Source organism: Macaca thibetana, chromosome 2, assembly GCF_024542745.1.
Source record: "Macaca thibetana thibetana isolate TM-01 chromosome 2, ASM2454274v1, whole genome shotgun sequence".
Lineage (NCBI taxonomy): Eukaryota > Metazoa > Chordata > Mammalia > Primates > Cercopithecidae > Macaca > Macaca thibetana.
In genome coordinates, this window is record NC_065579.1 from 79,513,514 (window position 1) to 79,536,697 (window position 23,184).

Genomic DNA, 23,184 nt, shown 5'->3' on the forward strand with positions numbered 1-23,184 from the left:
TGATTTGAATCTTTTAGTATACAAATAGAAAGCCATGGGATTTCAAAACTGCTCCAAACAAAAATATAATGACAAAGGATTTCTATTAATATGCTGCTAATAACATGTGTGTAAGGTATATGAACATGACCCCACATTTATGCATTAAGATGGCACATCTCCGTAGAAATCTCATCTTTATTCTCTCTCCACATTTAAAGAGATAGCAGTTAAACAGTAATAAGGGTTTCCTTTCTTCCCCATTCTGACACACACATACACACACACACACTGCTGCATTACTGTGGTAAGATAGGTTTATCGGGAAATTTTACAAAAGGATAGTAAATTTGGTGTAGCTTTGGAAAAGAGAATCAGAGATTCACTCTTTCATTTGTGTTGATTTGAAAGGCGTGAGAAATCAAGAAAGCAAACATGAGCTAGTGTCTAATTCTGACTGCTAGATAGAAATAGGACTCTCAGGAAAAGTGAACATCCTCCAACACCACCATTAGAGACGAATTAAAGTCTAATTATTACATTTAAAACAAAACTATTGATTATGGTCTAGTATCCCATTGTTATTTTTTATGTATGGTATTTCAGTTACATCTTGGCTAAGCAGACTACAGGGACTATCTAAGTAACTATACTTACATTATTCTTTCTTTGGGAAAACACTTCTGAGTTCCAAACAATGGCCATAATCAGGAGTTTGGGGAGCACAGCCTATTTGTAATTTGAGGGACAGTACATGTATGTGTATATACATATGCATGCCTTGTGTATCTCTGGCATTGTGTCCTTATGGAAGATGTCACAGCAGGTTCATAATAAAGGAAATTATTTCAGAGATTGCCAGAATGACCTTGTGGAAGTTCAGGGGACCATTTCAAGCTAATCCTAGCCAAGACCATTTTTTTTTTTTTGTTAGCATCCTTGAAAGCAGAAAAATAGCAATGTAAATGTCAAGATGCTTCTGCCTTTAACCAAGAATAAACAAAGAAAGCAATCCACTAAAAGTATTTTTCAAACACACAAGCTCCCAAAACTTTGCTTTTGAAAGATGTTAGAATCGGTTTATACTTAGGCAAGCAATGACATGAGACAGAACTATTAAAAAGCCACATTTCTCAGGTATTATATAATCAATTTCCATCTACATATTCAGTACATACATAAAATTAAGAGGTTGAAACCCAACCCCCCCCAAATCACTTCAGAATAACAATGATCTCATTATACAGTTTTCATGGTGTTTTAATTAGAGTTAGTTATATAAGTCCCAATAGAACCTCATGTTCCGTGTTTGATTAGGATAATGACTACTTTGTTCCGGTTGTACTTTCTTTTAGTGAGGTGTGGGTGGTCTGAACGGAACTAAAACCCCAGCATTGTTTCTCTTGTCATTAATTCTATCAGCAATGCCTCTGATTTCTTTAGACTATGAAAAATAACTAGTGATTAAGAATTACCATAATGCTTTTTACATATTTTAATAGCGACCACTTACACAAAAGAATCTATGTATGAATACAAAATTTTATAATCTACGCAATGACAATGTAAAATTTCCAAAAGAAGGTTGAAGACCTGGCTCATATACAAAATCTTTGTAACGTTGATCATTATATACATTTCCTTTTACCCTTTTATGAATAAATACATACATTAGTTTTATAATTATGTATCCTTTCATATTTTTGTAGTTTCCACTTCTAAAAGGAGCAAAAAAGCTCCCAAATTTTAAGAAAAACCTATTAATATACTGAAATTCAAGCTTCATTTTTTTCAGTCACTCATTTTGTCAATATTAAAAGAAAGAACATATCTCATTTTAACAGACAGCATTCAAACACAATTTGACTAGACATTTAACAACTTGTTTCAAGGCTGGTTCAACATTCGCAAATCAATAAACATAATCCAGCATATAAACAGAACCAAAGACAAGAACCACGTGATTATCTCAATAGATGCAGAAAAGGCTTTTGACAAAATTCAACAGCCCTTCATGCTAAAAACGCTCAATAAATTCGGTATTGATGGAACGTACCTCAAAATAATAAGAGCTATTTATGACAGCCCCACAGCCAATATCATACTGAATGGGCAGAAACTGGAAAAATTCCCTTTGAAAACTGGCACAAGACAGGGATGCCCTCTCTCACCACTCCTATTCAACATAGTGTTGGAAGTTCTGGCTAGGGCAATCAGGCAAGAGAAAGAAATAAAGCATATTCAGTTAGGAAAAGAAGAAGTCAAATTGTCCCTGTTTGCAGATGACATGATTGTATTTTTAGAAAACCCCATTGTCTCAGCCCAAAATCTCCTTAAGCTGATAAGAAACTTCAGCAAAGTCTCAGGATACAAAATCAATGTGCAAAAATCACAAGCATTCTTATACACCAGTAACAGACAAACAGAGAGCCAAATCATGAATGAACTTCCATTCACAATTGCTTCAAAGAGAATAAAATACTTAGGAATCCAACTTACAAGGGATGTAAAGGGCCTCTTCAAGGAGAACTACAAACCACTGCTCAGTGAAATCAAAGAGGACACAAACAAATGGAAGAACATACCATGCTCATGGATAGGAAGAATCAATATCGTGAAAATGGCCATACTGCCCAAGGTTATTTATAGATTCAATGCCATCCCCATCAAGCTATCAATGAGTTTCTTCACAGAATTGGAAAAAACTGCTTTAAAGTTCATATGGAACCAAAAAAGACCCTGCATTGCCAAGACAATCCTAAGTCAAAAGAACAAAGCTGGAGGCATCACGCTACCTGTCTTCAAACTATACTACAAGGCTACAGTAACCAAAACAGCATGGTACTGGTACCAAAACAGAGATATAGACCAATGGAACAGAACAGAGTCCTCAGAAATAATACCACACATCTACAGCCATCTGATCTTTGACAAACCTGAGAGAAAAAAGACATGGGGAAAGGATTCCCTATTTAATAAATGGTGCTGGGAAAATTGGCTAGCCATAAGTAGAAAGCTGAAACTGGATCCTTTCCTTACTCCTTATACGAAAATTAATTCAAGATGGATTAGAGACTTAAATGTTAGACCTAACACCATAAAAACCCTAGAGGAAAACCTAGGTAGTACCATTCAGGACACAGGCATGGGCAAAGACTTCATGTCTAAAACACCAAAAGCAACGGCAGCAAAAGCCAAAATTGACAAATGGTATCTCATTAAACCAAAGAGCTTCTGCACGGCAAAAGAAACTACCATCAGAGTGAACAGGCAACCTACAGAATGGGAGAAAATTTTTGCAATCTACTCATCTGACAAAGGGCTAATATCCAGAACCTACAAAGAACTCAAACAAATTTACAAGAAAAAAACAAACAACCCCATCAAAAAGTGGGCAAAGGACATGAACAGACATTTCTCAAAAGAAGACATTCATGCAGCCAACAGACACATGAAAAAATGCTCATCATCACTGGCCATCAGATAAATGCAAATCAAAACCACAATGAGATACGATCTCACACCAGTTAGAATGGCGATCATTAAAAAGTCAGGAAACAACAGGTGCTGGAGAGGATGTGGAGAAATAGGAACACTTTTACACTGTTGGTGGGATTGTAAACTAGTTCAACCATTATGGAAAACAGTATGGCGATTCCTCAAGGATCTAGAACTAGATGTACCATATGACCCAGCCATCTCATTACTGGGTATATACCCAAAGGAGTATAAATCATGCTGCTATAAAGACACATGCACACGTATGTTTATTGCGGCACTATTCACAATAGCAAAGACTTGGAATCAACCCAAATGTCCATCAGTGACAGACTGGATTAAGAAAATGTGACACATATACACCATGGAATACTATGCAGCCATAAAAAAGGATGAGTTTGTGTCCTTTGTAGGGACATGGATGCAGCTGGAAACCATCATTCTTAGCAAACTATCACAAGAACAGAAAACCAAACACCGCATGTTTTCACTCATAGGTGGGAACTGAACAATGAGATCACTTGGACTCGGGAAGGGGAACATCACACACAGGGGCCTATCATGGGGAGGGGGGAGGGGGGAGGGATTGCATTGGGAGTTATACCTGATGTAAATGACGAGTTGATGGGTGCTGACGAGTTGATGGGTGCAGCACACCAACATGGCACAAGTATACATATGTAACAAACCTGCGCGTTATGCACATGTACCCTAGAACTTAAAGTATAATAATAATAATAAAAAAAACTGACCAAAAAAAATAAAATTTCAATTGACAATGAAATAAGAGTAATTAATATGAGATCCTGTCTGCTAGTATCAAAATAGTAATCCTTTTGTGTATAACTGTTTGGGTTTTATAAAAATGTTTCTTTCAGTTTTAAGGTACATCCTCATTTAAAGTGAGAAAAAAATTACTGTTGTCATATTTGCAAGTCAAGACCCATTGCCAGTCTGAGAGTGAGTTGTGACTTGATGGTACATTGAATAATTAAGACTAACAATAACAACAATACTTTCCATAGAGGATGATTTGTTTATACCAGGCACTGTGCTGCACATTTTTCATGTATTATTTGTAACACTTCTAACAATTCTGCCAGATTGGTCTTATTACTCCCTTTATACATATAAGAAAACCAAGACTTAGAAAAGTTAACGTGTGGCAGAAATGGGATTCAAACCTAGTTTGTGTTCTTTAAAACCACTACTCTTTCTGCTAGACAATACCACATACACTTGATCCAAATTATCCCTAGTTTGCTCAGATATCACCAATAAATTTAATTAGGTTTTAGTGTTAATAGAGCCAAATATGTATAAATTAAGTTTTCCACATTTCAGAATTACATCCCTTAACCTTGATAGTGGCAAAATTGCATCTGTGAGACACCAAATTTATCCCTATGTCTGGAAAAGACAGATGCCTTATTGTCCTAAATCAGTAACATTATCTTGTCTCAAAATAATGTCTATCGCTTTGTGTCTCTGTAAATCTTAGATGTAATTTAAAAAGTAGGCGTATTTCTCTGCCAAATCTCATATACTATAATTAAAAATGTTTTTACATAAATAACAATATAGTATAGAGGAGGGCTCGGTAGACTGGGAACTTAAGAGTTGTGGGCTGAAGACCCAAAAGACTCCAGAATAAGTCACTTAACTTCCATGACATTTACTCTCTAATCAATTAGGTAAGAAGAGATAAACTAGTGAATCTCTAAGATAATGAAAATATTAGTTGAGGAAGTGTTCAAAACTAATACAAATTGAGTTCCATATTTTTAAATGCATTTCAGGGAAATAATTATTTCAGTGGGTTCCCTATGAAGCCAGGTTAGACATTTTAGCATTTGTTTCTCTCTCCTTTATTTTATCTGCTATTTTATTTTATTTTATGGGTATAAATATCTTTCTGATTTGATATGATCCAAAGAGAATTAAGAGAAAGGATCATGGTGAGTATTTTCTTTGTACTGAAGCACCTGAAACCTCATTTTGCTACATAATGAAACTAAAGTTTCCAATTGCTGTGTAAATCATGTGTTTAGTAGATGAAATGCTCAGGAATCATTTTGCACTTGACATTTTCTGGATTACGAGTAGCAAAATTTTCTTCTTATAATAAGAAAGTAGATCTGTAAGCCACAAAAACTATGGAGCCAGTATGGCATATTGAGATGATACACAAGGAAAGGACAGGCAGCCAATAGGCACGATTCTATAAAGCACATATTTAGTCCTGTATACCATCCCCAGTGGAATCCTTTGTTCAAATGAAAGCTTACATGAGCTACACTAGTTGATAAGGAAAGGAACATGAATGTTGCCTGTTTCCACAGTCACCTCGAAGGAGTACCTGGTTTGCCAGCCACTACACTTGATTGTGCTGCTTAACCAGTCTGCTTGCTAAAAACACAAGACTACAACATTTTCAACTGATTAAAAAATATAAGTCTGTAAATTTATAATCATACTTAGATTAGATCAACTTGGAAATTTATAAGGGCAATAATGGATGAAATGGGAAGTACTCACCCCATAGTCTATAATTAGAGTTAAATATAATACATGATTTAATTTATAATTGATATAATCCTTATAAAACTGCAACAAACCCTCAAATTACATTTAGTGGGGTTCAAGTATTTCCTCCAAGCCAGCTTTATCTGACAAGTTTCACTGAGAAAGAAGGCAATCTAGGTATTCAAATTAGGAATAATTTGAATAGAATTATATGTACATATGTGCATTAGAAGTGTTGAAGATATAAAAGTGATGGAAATGCTCACTTTGGTATCACATATATTAAAATTGGAATGATACAGAGATTAGTGTGGCCCTTGCACAAGGATGACATGACAATTCATGAAGTGTTCCATATTATTATAAACAAAAAAAGATGTATTGTAAAGTCAAGGAAGCTTGAAGTTTCTTTAGCTTTCTTTAAGCTAAGTTTCATAGAATCAAGAACTACTAGAACTGAAATAGAACCTTCAATGACAGCACCCGCCACCTGCCGTTCTCAGGCAGGCAACTTCCAGCAGCTCTCTGAGAAATTCTATGAATCTCCTTTTGACATTTGCCTGTTTGTCTGCCTGCAACCGTTGCTGAAGAAAGCAGATTCGGTTCTACTTCTGCCTTCCAAGTCCTGCGTGATGACTGTTGCAAATTTTGTATCTTTTTCTGCACTTTGAAAAATGTTTGTTGACTAATTTATCCAGAGAAACTTTCTTGGTCCTTTATGCCCTTTTCCCTAGATCTTAAAAGAACAGGGACCTGCCTTGTGCCATAATTGGTCATGATGGGGTTTTATTGGGGTTTTGTCGGCCCACACCAGGTTTTATTGGGATTGTTCCATGTATAATACATGTCCATATCAAACAATGGTTAGGCTATCAGGATACTGCCTATGAGAATTTTAAGAACTAAATAAAACTCATGTACCAGACACTTAATATACTGGATGTATATCTCTGGTCTTCACAATAGCTTATGTAATAATTGTTGGAGCTGGTAATTTTACCAGGCCTTTCTTGTTTGAAAGCCGTCTTTCTCTCCGCGTACTCCCAGGGGCTCCGTATACAGTTTTTTGATCTATCAGATTACTCATCCAGGTTGGTATTTTCCCATGGTGTTGGTAAGGGCTCTGAAGTTCAGAAAAATTACTTTTTCTTTTCTTCAAAGTTACCAGAGATGGTAAATTACATAAATTAGTTAAGGAATAGAACCTGGTTGCAGCCATTCTGAATTTTATTTTAAAAAACAAATTCAGTCAGGCATTTGTTTTTTGACAAACAAAAGTGGCTCACGCCTGTAATGTTGACACTTCGGGAGGCAGAGGCTGGAAGATCACTTGAGGTCGGGAATTTGAGACCAGCACGGCTAACGTGGCGAAACCCCGTCTCTACTAAAAATACAAAAACTTCGCTGTGCGTGGTACTGCGCCCCTGTAGTCCCAGCTGCTCCGGAGGCTGAGACAGGAGAATCACTTGAACCTGGGAGAAGGAGGTTGCAGTGAGCTGAGATTGCTCCACAGCACTCCAGCCTGGGCGATTGAATGAGACTTTGTCTCAAAAAAAAAAAAAAAAAAAAAAAAAAAAAAAAAAAAAAAAAAAAAAAAAAGTAGTAGCTTCACAGACTGGAGTGGTATAAAAAGAAGATTTCAAACAGAGTTTGAATAAAATGGTCATATTGTGAGCCAAAAGAGAAGCAGAATATATTTTATCTTACACATACAAAAATGGATATTTAATACTTTTGCCGTTACTCCTATCTAGACTATAAGATTAATGCCTATGGCTTGGGTGATATTTTGTTTCTTGCATTTCCTGATTCTCTTTTTAATCTTACTACCTTTCGTGCCTGTAAGTTAGAATTTGATGTCACTTTTTCAAAATACTTATCTAAAATTACTACTGATTCCATTATACTTATTAATTCATATGCTTATGAATTAATATGCATATGCAAAACTATACCAGGCACTGAGAATACAATGCTCAAAAATATAAATATCAACCTTACCCTTTGGGACTTTACTTTCTGTTGGGAAGAAACAGAAAATAAGCAGACAAAAGAACAAATAAATATGTCATCACAAACTTTACAAATGTCTTGAAGGAAAGAAACATCACCTTTTCCTTTAAGGTAGCTAAATAGATTTGGGGGAGTAACTTGGGCTGAGACTGAAAAATTAAACAAGGGCCTAGAGGCCACAGAGAGGGGTTAAGTCTTATTTTCAGGACCTTTAATATCTGATTATAGATAGGTTATAACATACTTTTTGTCTATTTATGTGTAATCTATCATCATGTATTCTGTATATCTCTGATTGCTACGTAGAAAACAGATTTTAGAGGTAATGGAAGAAATGGAAAAATTAGCACTGATGTGCTCTTTTAATAATCTAGGCATGTCAGTCAGGATTTTCCAGAGAAACAGAACAATAGGACAGTAAGAGATTGCATGTATATGTGTGTGTGCATATGTGTGTGTGTGTGTCCCTATGTGTGTGTCTCTGTGTGTGTCTGTGTGTAATTTTAAGGAATTGGTTCATATGATTGAGGAGGTTGGCAAGTGTGAAATCTATGGATAAGGAAGGCTGACGACTCAGGGAAGAGTTGATGTTATAGTCTTGACTCCAATATCTGTAGGCAGGCTGTAGCAGGCTATAAATTTACTTAGAATTTCTATATTGTATTAATAGTCCAAGGCAGAGTTCTTTTTTCTTCAGGATACCTCATGTTTTGCTTTTGAGGCCTCCAACTGATTAGATGAAGCCTACCCACATTATCAAGGGCAATCTCCTTTACTTAAAGTCAACTGATTGTAAATCTTAATTGCATCTGTAAGACACCTTCACAGCAACATATGGACTAGTGTTTGAACAAGCAACTAGGCAGTATTGCCTCACTACATTGACATGTAAAATTAATCATCACAGAGATCATGTTGGTGGGAACGCAAATATAGAGAAGATTAATTTGTAACATTTCAGACATATAATCTACAAAAACTTGGTGATGGATTAGATATGAGAATAAAGATGAGGGAAGAAATCAAGAATAGCAGATCTTTCCCATGAGGAGTGGGTTTTAACAGCTATGATGTAGAAAGAATGAATCTTTTCTAAATGGGATTCTGCTGACTCCAGCTCAAATAATATGATTGACAAGGCAAGATTACTTTTGTTACGCACTTTAAATGACTAAATAATCTTGAGAAGAAATTCTGTTTGTATCTGTCTAGTTATATTTGGCTAATCCTAATGTAGACTAAAAATTTGCCTTGCCTTCTCTTTCTCATCAAAAATAATTATATGCAAATAGTAATCTAGTCTTTATGCAATAATGTGAAATGGGAGGAAACATAGCCAAATATTTCTGGAAGGGATAGCCTTCAACTGTGCCAGGTACAGTGCCTCCAATTCTTTTATTGCTAATCATAGTAGGTCTCATCTTCTAATCAAAGCTTACATATGCTACACCAGGGAGTTTGGATGATATGCTAACTCAATCTAATTTTACACAATTTTACACAATACATAATTCAAAAGCCAATAAAATGTAGCCTTGTCAGACACAAAAGTTTTACAGGGAAGAATGTAATATAGGCACCAAATGTTAAGTATCCTCTCTGCAGGTGGTTTGTACATTTCCTGTGTTTCCAATTTCTCTTTTCTTTTCTTAACCATGAAATTAAATAGACAGCTTTGAACAACTAAAGAATAGTCATTTTTTCAAAGCTGATTCATAATGCCATCTTTTTCCTAAAATAGAATATCAAATGGGTGAATAGAAAGTCATTTCAGACATAGAGTTAAGAATTTAAAATGTAGTAAAATATTTTTATAGATTAACTACTAGAGATTGATGAGTACTTATGCTTCATTTTACTTCAGAAAATGTTTGCCCTTTTATTTTATACGTTTATTATTATAAGTCACAATTGAAAGGCTTGATAATCCATAAAATCATATTTTCCAAAGTCAAATTATTAATTTTGCATACAATTTTGATTAGGGTTAGACAGGTTCCATTTATCTTAACTCATTAGTGTTATGTTAGTAGATTTTCTATGTAGATTAAACTTTCTCTAAGTAAATAAAATGTTTTGTGATTCTGATTTTACTTACTTCATAAAATTGTAATATCTATTATGTAAAAGGCATAACCTAAATGTATTAGTTTCCTGTGGCTTTCATAACAAATTGCCATAAATTAGGTGACTTAAAACAACAGAAATTTATTCCCTTCCAGTTCTGGAGGCCAGAAGCCTGAAATCAAGAGGTCAGCAGGGCCACGTTTTCTCTGGCTCTAAGGGAGAATCCATTTCCTGTGACTGTGGCATTCCCTTGTTTGTGACCATATCACTCCAATCTCTGCCTCAGTCTTCACATGGCCTTCTCTTCTTTGTGTATCTATTTAATCTCTCCCCATCTCTCTTTTACAAGGAGACTTGTGATGGGATTTAGGGCTCGTTCACATAATACAGGATAATCTCCTTATATCGAAATCCGTAATCACATCTGTATTAGTCTGTTCTCATACTGCTAATAAAGACACATCCGAGACTGGGTAATTTATAAGGAAAGAGGTTTAATTACTCACAGGTCCGAATGGCTGTGGAGGCCTCAGGAAACTTACACATAGCAACAGCAAGAAGGGCAGAGCAAAAGAGGGAAAAGACCCTTATAGAACCATCAGATCTCCTGAGAACTCACTCACATCATGAGAACACCAAGAGTGAACCGCCCCCATGATTCAATTACCCTCTACTGGGTCCCTCCCAAGACACGTGGGGATTATGGGAACTATCATTCAAGATGAGATTTGGATGGGGCACAGCCAAACCATATCAACATCTGCAAAGACACTTTTAGCAAATAAGGTAACATTTATAGGTCCTGGAGATTTAAATCTGGACATATCTTTACAGTCACCATTCAGCTCACTGCACCAGATAATACAAGGAATATGAGTGTAGATTAGACAGTAGCTTTCTTCTGAATAGATGTGCCAGTTTATTAAGCTTTATTTTGTTGTTGTTGTTGTTGCAATCCCATCCTTGTATACTATCTTGTGTTAACCTCGGACTAGGACTCTACAAACTGCATTTTCACTTTGCCAGTTGACTCCCTGATAAACTCTAATAAGAAGCAGTAAAAGAAAGCTGGAAACCAGAGGGAGGAAGAAAAGATGCTTCTTTCTATTTACAATTTGTTCCTGTTTTAGCTTTCGTTTCCTGTCATTGTCACCCTAACAATGCTTCTTCACCTAAGTAGAGACAGTTCATTCTAGTAGTAGAAGTTAATACTGATTTTCACTTTTTCCAGCATTAGTTAAATCAGACTCACGATACTCATCAGAGACACCAGCGCAAGCGGACTAAAGTCCTTCCTTGTAAGTCTGGGGTCCAGTTACACAGGGTTCCATCTCTGATCTCAGAGACATCAGTTATAGCTAAGCAGTGGCCCCTATTCAGAGGCCTGAGTTTCAACTTCACAGGACGCTTCCTTTGAGCTTCTAAGCTTTAATATTTCCAAATATTTCCATTCTCCAACCCTAGGAATAGTAGATCCTTCCTGCTGTTGTAACCTAACCTCTGTGACATTTCAGTGTTTCTTCTGCAACACTTTAGTGTTTCCTGTGCCTTAGAATCTAAAATTCATATAAAATATCTTCAACAATAACTGCCAAAAAGGTGAAGAAACAGTTACAGAGAAATTGAGGAGTAAAAGGATTTGTGTTATTGTTTTCTTCAGCTGGGGTAGGATTTAGGCAGGCATCATGATAACAGGTAGGTGGTGCTTAAGCAGGATCTTAAAATTAGTAGACTCCAGTCTTCAAGAGATGCTAATGAGAAAGTGGAAGGGTATTTCTCAAGAAAATCTTACTGAAAGGTATCACAGTTGTTATGTTTCTCAAAATCCACTTAAATAACATTTAACTTTCTCTTGTTGATTGAAGGTCAAGTTATATATTCTTTTATAATACAATAAAGTCCTCAAAGAAAGTCATTTGCCTCTATGACAAAATAACTGCAGATAGTCTGCTACTGAAAACTAGAAGAGTGAATTAATACTTTAGTGTTTTGTTATTTTTCTTTTTGTTTCTGTATTGTTATTGGTTACTTCTAATTGATGTCATTGTGTCTAGCTGCTAGAACCTGCTGGTGATTGCTTCAGTTACTCAGTATTATTCCAACTCTCTTAAGGGAGAGTCTGTTGGACTTTGTGAGTTATTTGTCCTTCCAAGGGCAAATAATTTTAATTCGATTGCAGTTATTTTAATTTGATTGCAGTGTTCAGGAAGCATGACCTCAGAATAAGTAGGAATGTTACTGTCCATAAATAAAGTCATCTTGATTGTAGCTCTTTCTGCTATAGGAGAGTATAATTTTAACTTTTCATGTAATTCAGGAGTATTCATCTTAAAGTGATAATCAGAAAAATGTTTGCTGAGAGATCTTTGAGACCTAAATGTTTTTGGCTTAACAGGACAATATCTAAAGTTCTCTAAAATGAGCACATGTTATAAGATCATAGAAAAAAAAAAAATGACAGTAAACACTAGCTATTTGCTACTGATGGAAAAGCAATGAATTAACATAAGTGAATTCTGCCAGTAAGGTTGACTGAATTTGAGACCATAAAGCCAACTATATATCCACTCTTCTCCCATATAACATATGTAGTTTATTGTGTCCACATAGTGTCTTTTCAGAGATTGTAAATTATACTATGTATGAACTCTTGATGACTGAAACACAATTGGAGCTTGAAGGTCAAGGCAGCAAACTGCATCCTAAATTCCTATTTATTGATGATGTGTGGTACAGTTAGTAGTACACTTTGTGCTGCTACAATTAAAGATCTGTCAATGTTTCTAATATACACTATTATTTTAGGATTCGATAACATGACCACTAATCTTTACTCTGAATTACATGGTGAAAGGCCTCAGGGGTGGGAGCGCATCTTCAAGTTATTTTAACAAGATTATAAGATATTTATTTGCTTTCCTTGATATGAAAATTCTAACCAGTAAGATTTATGGTAAGCTAGATATAGACAGGACCTCTATACAGGCAGCATGCAGCAAAAAATGTTTAACTTATAAGAATGTTAAGAAATAAACTGCTGGCCGGGTGCGGTAGCTCAAGCCTGTAATCCCAGCACTTTGGGAGGCCGAGACTGGCGGATCACGAGGTCAGGAGATCGAGACCATCCTGGCTAACACAGTGAAAACCCGTCTCTACTAAAAAAATACAAAACACTAGCTGGGCGAGGTGGCGGGCGCCTGTAGTCCCAGCTACTCGGGAGGCTGAGGAAGGAGAATGGCGTAAACCCGGGAGGTGGAGCTTGCAGTGAGCTGAGATCCGGCCACTGCACTCCAGCCTGGGCGACAGAGCGAGACTCCGTCTCAAAAAAAAAAAAAAAAAGAGAAATAAACTGCTGTTTCAGATTTCCATTTCATTACCTATATTCATTTTAAAAGAAAAGGTTAGGACAAAATTTTTTTAAATCCTTATTTTTAAAAAATGCCTGGCTTATTCCTACAACTCCCTTATCAGATATCTATAAAGAGTATACAGAGCCTAACAATATAGTAAAGTAGATATAAGTAGTTATAAGCCTGACTCATTGTTTTGTTTTCAGGAAGAAAATAATTCTGAATAATTTTTTTTAAGGAACTCAATTAGCTGTTTAGTTAAAAAATAGCCTGTAGTTGTGTAATCTGGACCTATTGATCTATGCTGTTCAATGTGGTAGCCACTAGCAATGTGTGGCTACTGATAATGTGAAATATAGTTAGTGAAAATTAACATAAGTATAAAATATGCACTTGATTTTAAGACATGCTACCACAAAATAAAAATGAAGTGAAAATGTAGCATTAATAATTTTTATATTGATTCATGTTGAAATTATAATATTCTGTAAATAAAATAAAACTACATCATTTATTTCTTTTTTATGTAGTTTAATTTACTACTAGAAAATGTAAAATTACACATGCAACTTACATTATAGTTCCACTATACAGTGTTGCTATAGATGTTCCCAAATATCCAACATTTTTTCTTATACCCAATTGACTTGAATTGACTCGAAGTAGGATGTTGGGCTTATGATATGTCTAAGATATGATCAGAAAGTAGTAAGGCCTTTTTTTTTTTTTTTTTTTAAAGAAATTCTCCATTACCCCAACCGTGGTTAGTGATGTTGTTATAGGTGTCTGTGATAGTGGATGGCAAATGTAGAAGCAGGAAGATATAAAAAGGAAAAGTAAATATGGGAGTCCACAGGAGTGAGTGTCTGAGACATTAAGTAAAACAAAACAAAACAAAATTCAAATTTAAAATGATTGTTGAATGTAAATTCGTTCATCTGTCATACTTAATATAGAAAATGAATATTTTCTTTATCTTTGAATAATATTATTTTCAGATGAAATTACTTGTAATAATAGTTGTTACTCAAAATTCATCTTATAGCTACTAAACTTCTGCAACTATAATCTGATTTCTCTAAAGCCCCATTAAAACAAACAAACAAGCAAACAAAAACTCTGCTATTTGCTTCATTCATAAATCCTTTAATTCAACAAACATTTATGTGCCTATCCTATTCTAGGCATTATGCTTGAAACTAGATGATCCAAAGGTAAAGTACTTTCTCTTTAAATTCTCATTAGATGTTTCCTTAGCATTCTTTTGCTAATTTGCAATGTCTGTTCGCCTGAATTCATCTAAGTCTGTAATCATGGATGAAATTGCTTTGGGCACCCCATCAGAAAGAATCACTGAAATCTAACCCCAATGTGTTATCACACACTACACAGATACCACAAGAATCAACAGAGAAGCAATAATGTGTTAACATCACAGGAGTCCCAGTGGTCTAGAAAAGTTGTAGCTGTGGTTAGCCAGGACACTACTACACTTGTAGTGTTAGTGGACAATAGCAAGTAAATTATATTAATAGAATTGAGTCATAAAGTATTTTAACTGAGCCAGCACAGGAACTTTCCGTCTTTTTCATCCCTTTATGTCTTACCGTGTGTATCTTTTTCTCCCTCACTTCTGTCTAAGAGTAAAAGCGATTTTTTCCAAAGCTAACTTGGCCACCCCTCTTTCCTCCTTCTCCTACCTTATGGCCTTGCTCTACCAATTTTCAGAGCTCTTCTCACCTTCGTTTCTACACATGATCAATCGTTCTGGTTGCTGCAGTCATTTCTGCCCTCTGATTTGAAAACATACTTCCAAGGCCTGTCTTAAAACAAATCAAACATTCTCCCCTCAACTCTTTCATATTACTGTACTCTCCTCCATTTGACATACCTCCCCAGTAGCCTGTTCGCTGCTGTCTTTCATCCCATGTTGCTCATTCATTCTTTAAGCCTGTAACATTGGCTCTCCTTCCCCCATCCAACATTCTAATTCTCTTATTGTCCTTATATTACCAACAACTGCCATTCAGAAAACACAGTCTCTTTCTTCCCCCATAGTCCTTATTTGTTTGGACCTCTCTGAGCAATTCTTTTATGGAAACCGTCGATTACCATTTTTAGTAAATGAATACAACTTAAAATCTGTCTTCAACTGCTTAATTTTATTTTAGTAGATTTCCCCTTTTATTTACCTGTTGCATTCCCTTTACATTAAAAAGCAGTTATCCCAAAGTCTGCATCTCGAAGACTGGACTTTGATCCCAATTTTGCTTAATAAAAATTATTCAAGAAATTTTATAGAAAGTTTGTCAATGATTAAGTCTCAATTCATGATTTTTTTGCCCTCTATCAAAAGGGGCAGGCATTTAACAGAGATACAGTGGATAAGAAGGGAGTAGAGTCAGAGTTTATGAAGCACATATCTGAAGGTTATATTTTTTATTTTTATATTTTTGCTTTTGGAACAAATGTCTTTATTATGCTCAGAAAATACCTGCTGGTTCAACCCTAAATTGCTACATTAAAAGAGACACAGATTTAAATGCTTAGGGTGGGTGGGTGAGTGCTTAATATCTGTAATAAACTGACTCCATTGTTACAAAACACTCTCAGGCAACTATCTCATACTATCTAACTTGACTTTGAAAGGGAACCAGTGTCATGGAGTAAGGAGAAAAATATATTTGCTGTCTTCTTATTGATGAAACTGTGAATTTTTGTCAGTTTGGGGTTTGCTACACTCTGGCAAGTTGGAAAAGGTCTATTGTATTGTTTCTTTCAGAAGCTTTTTTTCTGTCATCCATGAGTTTCAAATTTAGCTCCTGTTGGAATATTGTTTTAAACTAAATCCAAAAGCAGTTAAAATATTGAAATTAAAACCCTTTCAATAATGTACTTTTCTAAATCTTGACTCTACTTGTCAAGGGCTATGTGATGTTAAGCTAATCTCTCTGTATCCAGTTTCTTTCTCTATAAAATGGAAATAATAATGGTACCTATGACATTAAGTCGTTTTGAGGATTATATGCATTAAAATATGCAAAATGCTTGGAATATGGGTAAGAATATACTAAATGTTCAAGTACTAGTTATTACTTTTATCACTATTAATTTATGCAATCAAATTTATTTACTATCTACTGTTTAGATAGTAAATACACAATGTGGAGAAATACACAATGAACAAGAAACTCGTGTTCTTCAAGAGCTTTGCCAAGAAGAGACAAATATCTGTCAGAGTTACAAGAGTGTATGACGAGTGGTATGATAAAACCATCAGCCTCTGTGGTTGCACTCAGAATAAATCAACAAACTCTGCCTAAGGTTGTTGGCAAAACATGACTAGTTGGACTCTGAACTGTGTTAAATTTGTGCTGTAATTTATCCAGACCACAAAAGTCTTTCCTTTCATCAGTATCTCTGAGAGTCAGTAGCTGGATCTCCTCCGATACTCCAAGTCAGAAAATGTAGAACTTTTCCTCGATAATTTACCATGATCCTTTAAAAATTACAAAGAATTTGCTTCTCTCAACCTAATGATGAACTTCAAGATACATTTTCTCTAATAGTTTAAAATACATTTAGCATAATGTTTTCATATGCAGTCTATGTGTCTGTGTGTATACCACTACTATTGGCTGTCTGATTATTCTGACCTGCATACATCTTTTAAAATAATCTTTCTTCTTTGTGACTAACATATGTCTGGCTAGAAAACCAATACCTTCCTATCTTAAGCAATATAAAATTTAAAGTTATTTGGTGGGGCTGAATTACTAGGGATGTGGAGGAAGGGATTCATTCCCTGTGAAGCACAGTCCAGAGTGCCAGATAGCTTTTTCCTGGTTTGGCCATGAGGATATATACAGAAAAAAGTAGCACTAGGGAAGTAGAGTAGTTACAAGAAAATAAGAATGGGTGGCATTTTCAATTAGTTAATGGCATGGTCAGATATAAAAGGGTAGCTAGTTTATTTGTATAGACTCTTACAAGGCATGATATGTACTTGGCCTAGAAGTGACCTATAGTAGTGGTCTCTCTCTTGTTACTGGAAAGTTCTTTTTGGACGAATTCTTTCCTGGGCAGGAGATGTCATCTGATAGTCTCACAGCTCTGTGTTACAGTCTCACAGCTCTGTGTTACTAAGGCCAAAGTCAGTTGAGAATTACGGGGCTGTGGGCTTATGCGCCCAAGGAAGCCAAACGCAAACATCTCAAATAATAGCATAAGTAACACATATAAAGCTTTTTATTGTATATGCCAGGCACTGTGCTAAGCACTTTACATATTTCAGTTCATGTAATTATTATAAAAACTCTAGGTTGTAAGGACTAATAGTTTCCGTTTTACAAGTGAGGAAGAAGAGTTTCAGAGTTAAATAACTTTAATGTGCTCCAGATCATGGAGAGAGAGAATGGTGGTGATGGGGCAGGAAGCTTGTCTTGTAGGGGTAAGGGAGGCAAAATTTATTCTCTACCCTCCTAGGGCTTCTTGCTGAGTCTACGAATTAAACTTACCTAAGGCAGATTAACAGGAGAAAAGCATACAAATTTTATTTAGTAATTTTTACACGTACATGAGAGCCATCCCACACACACACCAAAATGAAGACTCAAAGAAATGAAGCTTATATACTAGGCTGAACAAAGAATAGCAAATTGTGGAAAAGCGGCAAGACAGAGGAGTATGGGCTAGGGCAATTAATTGTGGAAAAATAACTAGGAAGATAAGATTGGCTGGTTAGTTCAACAGGATTTATTTGTGTAGATTTTTGTCAGTCTCCACTTCCCTAGTGATAAGCATGTCTTTCACATAAGAATTTAATCTGCTTTCAGGAAGCAAAAGGAAGTTCAGAGTGCGCTTCTTGCATCTGCTGTTTTTCAAATGTTTTTTATTCTAAATAACAAATAGGCCAAAACAGCATGTTTGGGGGCAGTGTGTTTTGATCTCTTACATGGGAAATAGCATGAACTGTACACTTAGATGAACATAATTTTGATACTGACCACTTAGTATTTTCTTCTTATTTTTCCCTCTCTCTGTTATTGATATTACTTTTTAGATGTAATTCACTTTTTTTCAAAATGTTTACTTCTTTAAAGTGTTCTTCCTACCTCAATAGGGCAAAAATAATAATGTATTTTTTATAGCATTAAGCATATAAAGGCATGATATGTACTTGGCCTAGAAGTGACTTTATGAACTTTGTTCAGTTACTAGAAAGTAACTTCTTTCTAAGCCCTATTAGGTATTCAGGTGAACCTCATACTATGCATTCAAGTAGGATAATTAGTGGTATGAGTAGTATTTCTGTAAATAAATTTTTATTTTGACAAAGCAAATATGATGCAAATTAAGATTTGGGAATATAATGGGAATATAATGAAAACTAAGGTTTCTTGAAATGAAAAGAAGAATATGGTAATTTGAGAATATCAAGACAGGCTGCTGTGGAAATTTTCAACAACCTGTAAGTAATACAAGGTTTTCTATCTTCACTTTCATGCCTATAAACTATATTATCAGCCCTTTGGTCTCTTAGAACAGAAATACGTTTGTTTAGTGTGGAATGTCTTTTATTCTTATTGATTTTTATTACTATAACATGTAATATTTCATAGTATAATTAGCAGCTTACTGTTCAGTTATATGATTGGGGGAGGCAAAACACTTAGAATTTTTCCTCATAGTCTAGTGTAGGACTGATTAAACACAATATACTACACACACACATGCACACACACACACAGACAGTATGTGTATACATATCACATATACAAATTTACATATACATGTATTTTTACATAAAATGTATACATATATACACACATATCTCAAAAATGTACATAAAAATAGCAAATACTAAAGTAACAAGAATGGAAAAGAAATGGTTCCAAAATACTGTCAGACAAGATTTTTCTCTGAGCGGACACTTTATGTGTGAATAAAACCACAGGACGGCAAAGCTGGTATGGTTTATCCTCAAAGCCTTTATTTATTCAGAGCTGTTCAATAGTAGCAATAACGATTGTTGTCACTGTACCTCATCTCCATTTGGAAAGTGAAAAGCAATTTTCAAATTCCATTAAAAAAGATAAAGCAAAGTTTACCTTGCTACATGGAGTTGAATAGAGACATTCAATGAAGCCATTTTTTTAAAACTGTAACATGTCAAAATTTTAAGAATAGGCATCATTGGAAATGCTTTGTGATAAATATATCAATATCACAATTATTTGCCGTACTTTAAGGATTAAAATATCATTGTTTTTGTACCTTCCTTGCTATGTGTTCCTTGCCTTTGGGCTCAACTCTTTAATAACCTTATTTTCAAAAAGTACATGAGAGATTAGTGGTGAAGCTAATTACCTATTGCAAGTATCCAGCATACATTTTTCTGAAGAGTATTTTTTTTTTACTTTGAAATGTGTAATTTCAATTTGTAGTCAACACTTATTTTTAAGAGATTAAATATCTGAGAACTCAGTTAAAAATGAAACCGTAAATAAAGTTGAATATGCACTTGTTGGAAATTTATATCCTCCTACTTTCAAGTTATTTCTCAAATTGACAAATGTTTTTAAAAACTATTCTTATTGTTTTTAATGGGATTTTGATGAGTGTGTCTAACATAATACACAAAGGCAAACCTATGTTATAAAACCATGTGCTGAATAACGATGTTTCAGTCACATATACTACAGCGGTCTCATAAGATTATAATGGAGCTGAATATCTCCTATTGCCTGGTAACATAAAGAACAATGCACGACTCATGTGTTTGTAGTGATGATGGTGTAAACAAACTTACTGCTGCCAGTCATATAAACATATAGCACATATGATTAAGTACAGTACATGATACTTGGTGATAATAACAAACGACTTCAACCCTAGATTATGTATTTACTATATGACACTTTGAATTGTTATTTTAGAGGGTGCTTCTACTTATAAAAAAAATGTTAACTGTAAAGAGGCCTCAGGAAGGTCCTTCAGGAGGTATTCCAGAAGGCATTGTTATCATAGGAGATGACAGCTCCCAGTGTGTCTCTGAAGACCTTCCAGTGGAACAAGATGCAGAGGTGGAAGACAGAGATATTGATGATTTTGATCCTGTGTAGGCCTGGGCTATTGTGTTTGTATCTTCATTGTCAGCAAAAAAGTTTAAAAGGTAACAAAAATTAACATAGAGCTTTTAGAACAAAGATATTTAAAAAGAAAATATTTTTCAGCAGTAAAGTGTGTGTTTTAAGCTGTGTTACTACAAGAGTCCAAAAGTTTTAAAAATTACAAAGTTCATAAAGTAAGATAGTTACAATAAGCTAAGGCTAATTTATTATTGAAGAAAGAAAACTATTTTAAAAATAAATTTAGTATAGCCTAAGTGTACAGTGTTTATAAAGTCTACAGTAGTAATGTCCTACGGCTTCACATTCCTTTACCACTCATTGACTCAAACAGAGAAACTTCCAGTCCTTCAAGCTGCATTCATGGTAAGTGCCTTATACAGGTGTACAGTTTTTTTACTTTTTTTTTTTGAGACAAGGTCTCACTTTGTCACCTAGGCAGGCGTGCAAGTGGTATGATCTGGGCTAACTGCATCATTGACTTCCCAAGTTCAAGTGATCCTCCAAACTCAACCCCCAAGTAGCTGAGACTACAGGTGTGTGCTACTATGCTCAGCTAATTTTTGTATATTTTGTAAAGATGTGGTTTGTCATGTTGTCTAGACTGGTCTGGAACTCCTGAGCTCAAGCGATCCACCCACCTCAGCCTCCAAAGTGCTAGGGTTATAGGCATGAGGCCCCAGGTCATTTTTTAGTCTTTTATAGTGTACTTCTAGTGTGCCTTTTCTATGTTTAGATGTGTTTATGTATGCAAATATTTATCATTGTGTTATAATTGCCTACAGTATTCTGTATACTACAGGTTTGTACTGTACAGGTTTGTAGCCAATGAGCAATAAGCTATACCATGTAGCATAGATGTGCAGTAGCCTATACCATCTATGTTTGTGTAAGTACATGCTATCACATGTTTGCACAATAATGCAATAATATAATGATGCATTTATCAGAGCATATCCCTGTAGTTAAGTAATATATGACTGTAGTTTAATTTTAAGCTATAGCCATTAGTACTCGTAGTCATGGCTAGATGGTCATATAAGTAAGTATATTTCTTAGAAAACAATATAGAAATCTTACTCAAATAATTATATGAAGGCAAAGAATTAACAAACATAATGATTTATGAAAAATAAAACTATATAAACTTACATAACAGGCTGTGATGTCCACTAAAATTTTTATTAGCATATCATGGTATTTTTACAAGGTAGATTTTACATGGTATTTTTACAAATTATCTCCAACATCTCTAAATTATCTCTTTCTGAGGTAGGGAAGATAAAATATTCAAAATGATTCAAAATTTAATTTATATTTCAAGGTCTTCATGAACAAGAAAAATAGGTGGAATTCCTTAACTTCAGAGTTTCTTTTGTTTTATTGTAAGTATATTAGCCAAATATGCAGAAGACCATAACTCTGAAACTGTTCAATCACTCCCATTTAAATTAACTCAAAACTCAACAATCCCTTTGGAACTAAGATTGTTTTTGTAATTCTTTCATATCCCACATAGCAGTTGGTGCCTAATAAATACTTGATGAATGAGCTCTCAAGGTAATTATTTTTCCTTAATTTCTGTCAACTTCTACTGTAAAATTCTTTCTAAATTTTCTTAGATATGATGAGAGTTTCTATGATTTTATTTGTATTAAAATGTAGACTCTTTTGGATATGTCTTCTCCGTGTTAAAAGTATTAAAATTCTGTCATCTAACCATCACATATGACTTAATCATCTTAATGTATTTTATACAATTGAGGAATCATCTCACAGACTACCTGACATTCACATAATTTCAACTGAGAACATATTCTACTACTTTAGGCCTTGGCTTTTGTATGGCTCAGAATTCACTGAGTAATGTGGTTTTCAGGATATTGGATTAGCACGCCTGCCAGAACATTCATTAAGCATGGAAAAAAATGTCAAGGTGACTTGTATCAAGACGTCTAGTACAAAGAACCCATTATTTTTATTCTTCTCTATTTAGGGTCATGGTTCCAAAGGGTACAGTTAAGAACTGCATGCATTATTTTCTGCGTATATTAAATATTAGGTTTCAAGAAAAAAAGGTGGATATAGATTAATAGAATTGAGCCCACAAAATAAAGTCAATTACTTTAAAAACTAGTATGTATTTCAGATAGTGACACACGTCTGACAAAAAGAGCCAAACATCCATGAATCTCAGCATTATTAATAAAAAATACAAATGCATTTTGTTTTCCTTAAGTGTAATTTAAGAAATTAATAATGGATTGAATAGTTGTTTAAACACACAGTGACCACAGAGTCTAGAGCATCTAGTAAATAGGAAATGTAACAATTATTTAGTTGTCTCAGATTTCATAAACAGGATAAGCAGGGGATTTAGAATACAAAATTTCAAAAGACTTACTAGGATTGGCTAACTTAATTACCAACACTAAATAATTATGACTTTTTCTCTTCATTTTGATAACTTGGTTTATACATGCATTGATTACTTCAACAATCCTATGCATTACTATCAAGAAAATAGGCTAGATAATCTTCAGTGAAGCAGGGTCTGTGAACAGGAGTTTGAGTAATGACAGACGTCTTTCTTTGGGGCCACAAACAGCCCCAGATCCATT

At 34.8% G+C, this 23,184-nt stretch overlaps 1 protein-coding gene, 1 long non-coding RNA gene and 1 other non-coding gene across 5 annotated transcripts in view; 2 read left to right on the plus strand and 1 right to left on the minus strand.

The window, feature by feature from the left end:
* Positions 1-23,184, plus strand: part of NAALADL2 (N-acetylated alpha-linked acidic dipeptidase like 2) — a 1,132,125-nt gene that overhangs the window by 1,088,656 nt on the left and 20,285 nt on the right. The window lies entirely within an intron of this gene.
* LOC126949430 (U6 spliceosomal RNA) lies at positions 6,262-6,365 on the plus strand. Its single transcript, XR_007723734.1, has one exon. It is a non-coding gene; the product is annotated as a U6 spliceosomal RNA (small nuclear RNA).
* Positions 12,129-15,391, minus strand: LOC126948376 (uncharacterized). The gene is made up of 3 exons (XR_007723424.1): positions 15,325-15,391; positions 14,008-14,219; positions 12,129-12,410 (listed from the first exon to the last, which is right to left on the minus strand). It is a non-coding gene; the product is annotated as an uncharacterized LOC126948376 (long non-coding RNA).